We start from the raw sequence: 6932 nt of genomic DNA on the forward strand, positions 1-6932 counted from the left end.
TTTCTTATCACATCAATTTTCATTTTGCAGTCAAACATGAAAACTCATGTTGGAGTAATGACAGTCCCCAGAAGAGGCCAAATTTCTGCATGACTTGAAATTCCTTAAGTAGATCCTGAATCCCAACCACCTGAAATGGGACCAAAGTTCTGGGCTACCTTTCCATGCTTCAGGTTTATGTATCCTCATTGGAGGAATAATGAGAGTCCTGGAACCACCAAATATTCACTTTGGATTTAATTTTTTCATTTTTAAAATGTGTTTATATTTACTGGAAATTCAGGTATACAGAGAGAGGATGAGAGACACATAGGGATATTTTCCATGTGCTGATTCACTTTCCAAAAACCCACAACTCTCAGAGCTGAGCTGATTTAAACGTAGGAGCCAAGAACTTATTCTATGTTTCCTATGCAGGTGTAGCTTCAGAAAGGTGTGAGTTGTCCTCAACAACTTTTCCAGGTCACAAGCAGAGAGCTGGATGTTAAGTGGGGCTGCCAGGGCACAAACCAGCGTCCATATATGATCCTAGTGCATGCAAGGTGGGGGCCATCCACTAGGCTACCATGCCATGCCCTCCAGTTTGATCTTTAGAAATGACTTATCTGGGCCTTTGGATGCCCCACTCTACACTTCATAGATGAGTTGAGACAGGGAAAGTTTCTTTAACTTTGTCACTCACATGGCTCCCTACCTCTGAGAGCTGTACAGCCCTGGAATCAGGTGTACCTTTGCAGCTGTGTAGTAGAAGCTATTTCCTTGCTGGTTGAGAGACAACCAATTGGTAGTGTCTCACCCACAGACACCTGTCCAGACAAGGAATGCTCAGCAGACACTTAAAAATCCGCGACCCTTCTGAAAAAATTTGCTGTCTCCATTCAAGAGGCACACCATCTCCTGGCTCTCTCTCAAGAAATACTATTTAATTCCCTCTGCGTTCTATATACACTTGGTCACTTTGCAAATGAAACTTCTGTCTGCAAGTTAAAAATGAAAAAAATAAGTAGAAAGAATGAAATCCTATTTCTCAAGTCTCATTTTTGTAAAATTTCCCTTTCATATTTTGTTTCAATTATGGCCTGTGCTAATACCAAGCATCTTTGTGGTAATGCAGCTCTCTTTTTGGTTATTATACAATTTTTTTGTGATTAAAACTTGCCTGAAGATTATTTCTTTTTTGATTAGCTCCAAGCAGCTCATTCTTCCTGTATGAATCGGAAATGAGGAAAAGAGTAATCATATGTATGAATCACATCTAAATGTTTCCACTCAGATGCTCAAGTGAAGTCAATGGAATTTGTTGCGATTCTAAGTCTAGCACATTGTTGTATTAGTAAAATGTGGACATTTATGAGCATTGTTAATAGGCATTAAAACTTATCCTATTAATGCCTTAACATAATACCCATTTTCTTTTTTTTTAAAGATTTACTTATTTTATTACAAAGTCAGATATACAGAGAGGAGGAGAGACAGAGAGAAAGCTCTTCCATCCGATGATTCACTCCCCAAGTGAGCTGCAATGGCTGGTGCACACCGATTCAAAGCCAGGAACCTGGAACCTCTTCCGGGTCTCCCATGCGGGTGCAGTGTCCCAATGCATTGGGCCGTCCTTGACTGCTTTCCCGGGCCACAAGCAGGGAGCTGGATGGGAAGTGGAGCTGCCGGGATTAGAACTGGCGCCCATATGGGATCCCGGGACGTTCAAGGCGAGGACTTTAGCCACTAGGCCACGCCACCGGGCGCTACCCATTTTCTCAAATAAAAAATTCAATTACGTGACATTGTGTATTTAACTTAATGTGGGAAATGAGAGAAAATATGGTATAAAAATTTAAAATAAGGCTTGGGGTATCTTACATCCCATATCAGCACTAATTTGTCTTTTCCTGGCTACTCTGCTTCACACACAACTTCCTGAAAATGTATCTTGGCAGGTGGCAGATGTGATTCAAGTGTTTGAGATTATGAAAAAAAAAAACATATATAGTTCTAAATGTATGGTGACACATTGGCAAATTGCTAGAATAAACCTATACATGGAGACTACAGAATGTCTGTGTCTCACCGGCCGTCCTTCTGAAAGAAAGTTAAAGTAAAAATCAAATATAATTCCAGTCAACCTTTACTGAGATATGTATCAACTTCACTGCCCATTATGTGCTGACCTACCTGCCAGTCTCTGCTGGACAGATTTCTCCACTGTCCATGGTGCGGATTCTTGCTCCAACTTGAAGATCACATCAGGTTTTGTTATGAAGTAGCCTGTTAAAGGAGAATGATGTAGATTTTCTGAAATTCCCACTAGTCCTACCAACTATTACATTTTATAAACTCTTCTTTCATTAGAAAACTATACAGAAGTGTTCTGTAAGACATGACAGAACTTCACTCACCCACAGACAGCAGATTGTTATATGTCTCAAGCATCACCTCCCTGTACAGGGTCCTCTGAATATTGTCCATTGCCTGCCATTCTTCCTGGGTAAAGTCCACAGCCACATCTTCAAATGACACCAACACCTGTAACAGCACATGTCTTCTCAGTTCTGGATCACTAAATAGAAACACTGGCAGTGCATTCTCTGCATATTTAATCTGCAACTTCTATGTCTGTAGTTTAATTTACAATTTATACAGCATCATAGGGTAACAGTTAAATGGAAATATCTTGTGCTGTATTACTTTTGCAATTCCAACTTAACAACAGAATATTCCTTATTCTCTTAAAGGTTATTTTCTCTAAAGATTCTCATTCTAATGAATTACTGCAGGCATTGCTAGAATATTTCTTCAAGTGGAAGATAGCATTCTATTTGTCCATTATTATCACTCTGCTTTTCAAATAAATTAAGATAAATAGTTATATTCTCACTGAGCCAAAGTATTAACTCAGGACATGTAATATTAAGCTGCTTTTATTTCTTCTGTGTGTTCAATTTGCATCTTCTATGAATACAGCTTAATTTACAATCTATATGGTAACATAAGATAAAAACAAAATAAAACATTTTGTCCTCTATTACGTTTGCAATTCTGAGGCTACAATTCCACTATTATTCTGTATCAGACTGTTTTCTCTGATAACCATAAAATGAATTAAAATTGTATAATCTTTAGATACACAAGAGCTAAATATCATGCTAGATTAGATCATTAAGATAAATGCTTAATTATGTTTCTATTCTGCTCCATTGATCTTCTTCTCTATTTTTTTGCCAGTACCAGGCTGTTTTGATAACCACTGCCCTATAGTATGTCCAGAGGTCCGGAACTGTGATTCCCCTGCTAACTTCCTGTTCTTGAGAATGGTTCTAGCTATTCGTGGTTTTTTGTGTTTCCAGATGAACCTTTGAATCATTGTTTCCAGATCTGTGAAGAATGTTTTGGGCAATTTGATTGGGATTGCGTTGAATGTATATATTGCTTTTGGCAGTATAGACATTTTAATGATATTGATTTTACCTATCCAGGAGCATGGGATGTTACTCCATCTTTCTAGATCTTGTTCAATTTCTTTTTTAAGTAGTTTGTAGTTTTCCTCAAATAGGTCTCCAACATTTTTGGTTAGGTTAATTCCCAGATACTTCATGCTTTCCTTTGTTACTTTGAATGGTATCTTGCTGGTTAGATCTTTTTCCAACTTGGGGCTGTTAGCATACACTATGACTGTTGATTTTTGTTCATTAATTTTGTACCCTGCCACTCTACCGAACTCTCGTATAAGTTCTAGTAGTCTCTGTGTTGAGCCTTTTGGCTCTTCCATATAAAGAATCATGTCATCTGCATATAGTGAAAGCTTGACTTCTTCATTTCCAATTTGGATTCCTCTGATTTCTTTTTCTTGTCTTATGGCCTCAGCGAGTACCTCTAGAACTATGTTGAATAGCAGCGGAGAAAGCGGACATCCCTGTCTTGTTCCAGATCTCAGTGGGAAGGGTTCCAGTTTTTCTCCATTCAGTATGATGCTGGCATTGGGTTTTTCATATATTGCTTTGATTATGTTGTGGATTTTTCCATCTATGCCTACCTTGGTTAGAGTCTTTAGCAGGAAGTTGTGCTGAATTTTGTCGAAAGCTTTTTCTGCATCTATTGATACTATCATGTGATTCTTGTTTTTCAGTTTTTGGATGTGGTGTATCACATTTATGGATTTCCGAATGTTGAACCATCCCTGCATTCCAGGGATGAATCCTACTTGATCTGGATGAATGATCTGTCTGATGTGTTTTTGAATTTTGTTGGCTAGGATTTTGTTGAGAATCTTAGCATCAATGTTCATCAAAGAGATAGGTCTGTAGTTTTCTTTCTCTGTAGGATCTCTGCCCGGTTTTGGGATTAAGGTAATGTTGGCTTCATAGAATGAGTTTGGAAGGGTTGCTTCCTTTTCTATTGTTTTGAAGAGTTTGTAGAGGATTGGGGTTAGTTCTGTTCGGAATGTTTTGTAGAATTCTGGAGTGAAGCCGTCTGGGCCTGGGCTTTTCTTTATTGGGAGGTCTTTAATCACTGATTCAATCTCTGCTTCAGTTATGGGTTTGTTCAGGTTGATTGTTGCCTCTGGGCTAAGTTTTGGCAGGTTGTGTGAGTCTAAGAACTTTTCCATTTCTTGGTGGTCTTCTGATTTGTTGGAGTACAGTGCTTTGTAGTAATTTCTGATTATGTTCTTAATGGTTGTAATGTCTGTTGTTATGTTGCCTTTTTCATCTTTGATGCTGTTAATTCTTGTTTTCTCTTGTTTTTTCTTTGTCAGACGGGCCAGCGGGGTGTCTATTTTGTTTATCTTTTCAAAAAACCAGCTTTTTGATTCGTTGATTTTGTGTATGTTTTTTTTTTATTTCTATCTGGTTGATTTCCTCCCTTGTTTTGATGATTTCTTGTTGCTTGTTGTGTGTGGGGCTCATATGCTGCTGCTTTTCCAATTCCTGGAGGTGTGTGGTTAGTTCCTGTATTTGGCGATGGGAACCCACAGAAATACAGCCAAATAATCTTTGACAAAAAGACAAACGACAACCCAGGCAAATGGGAAGGTCTGTTCAATAAATGCTGTTGGGACAACTGGTTGATAGCCTGCAGAAACAAAAAGATAGACCCACATCTTTCACCATATACTAAGATCAAATCCAAATGGATAAAAGATTTAAACCTACATCCAGAAACCTTCAAACTTTTGGAAGAAAATGTTGGAAACACACTGCAACACTTAGGGGTAGGCCCTCACTTCCTAAAAAAGACTCTAAATGCAGTAGAAATCGAGACCAAAATAAACAATTGGGACCTCATCAAACTAAGAAGCTTCTGTACAGCTAGAGAAACAATCAACAAAGTAAAAAGGCAACCCACAGAATGGGAGAAGATCTTCGCACACGACTTAGGTGATAGAGGGCTGATCTCCAGAATATACAAAGAGCTACAAAACAACCAAAATGTCAAAACAAACAAGCCACTCAAGAAATGGGCATGGGAAATGGGCAAACACTTCACAAAGGAACAAACCCAAATGGCAAATAAACATATGAAAAAATGCTCAAGTTCCCTGGCAATAAGGGAAATCCAAATTAAAACATCAATGAGGTACCACCTAACGCCAGTAAGACTGGCCCACATGAATAAAAGCACCAACAACACTTGTTGGCGAGGTTGCGGGGAAAAGGGAACCCTACTCCACTGCTGGTGGGGCTGCAGGCTGGTACAGCCTATATGGAAATCAGTATGGAGAACATTCAAACAACTCAAATACAACATACCGTATGACCCGGCAATAGCACTCCTAGGAATATATCCAAAACACTTGTTTTATGAGAAACCAACATGCACTCCTATGTTCATAGCAGCACAATCAGTAATTGCAAAAACATGGAAGCAGCCAAAATGCCCATCAACAGAGGATTGGATAAGAAAGCTATGGTTCATCTACTCCATGGAATACTACTCAGCTATTAAAAAAAACAAAATGCAGTTCTTTGTGGCCAAATGGGCCAAACTGGAAACCATAATGCTAAGGGAAATGAGCCAATCCCAAAAGGTTAAATACCACATGTTTGCCTTAATTTAAGATGATATGATCTCATGTATAACATGTTATGTTTTGAATGTTATAGGTTGTGTATAAACTAAAATTGAAGTATAGGTGAGGTGGTCACAGAAGGTGGCTGGGAACTCGCATTTACTTTTAACATATTGGTTACTCATTACTATGTCAATTAATTCCATGGTGATGTAAATTTTTGCTGATGGTATGTTGGAGCTTTTAATTGATCGGGATGATACTCTGCTGGCTCTGTCTTCAGACCAGAGAGTGTATACCTAAGAAGCCGTTGAACTTGACTGGACAATAAGAAGCTGGACTCTATGTTTGGTATATGCTTGCAATGGGGGAATCTCAACTGAACTTGAACTGTGGTTATGCAACAAGGTGGAGGAATCCACCATGGTGGGAGGGTTTGGGGAGGGGTGGGGAGAATCCCAGTACCTATGAAACTGTGTCACATAATACAATGTAATTAATGAATTTAAAATAAAATTAAAAAAATGCTTAATTATGTAAGCATTGTACAAGATAATGAGAAACATTTTAAGTATGTTACTAATAATTTTGTCAAATATGTTCAGATACTTAAAATATTATAAAACAGTAATAAAATTCAATTGTTCTATTTCAAAATGAAGTAATGAAATGCTGAAAATATTATTAAAGTGTGCTTGCATGAGGAAACATTTCCTATAGCTTATACTGGAATTAAATATATATATAATAGATGGCAATATATATCAATAATACACATCATATATGTACATACGCAAAAGTTAAAAAAAACTATGGAATACATATACATGTAATTCCAGTGTACACATATAAAACAATAGATATATGTATTTTTTTCACTTTTGAGTGTGCAATACTAAAATTCTTTCTACTTTGCTTTCACTTTACT

Source organism: Ochotona princeps, chromosome 22 (assembly GCF_030435755.1).
Source record: "Ochotona princeps isolate mOchPri1 chromosome 22, mOchPri1.hap1, whole genome shotgun sequence".
Lineage (NCBI taxonomy): Eukaryota > Metazoa > Chordata > Mammalia > Lagomorpha > Ochotonidae > Ochotona > Ochotona princeps.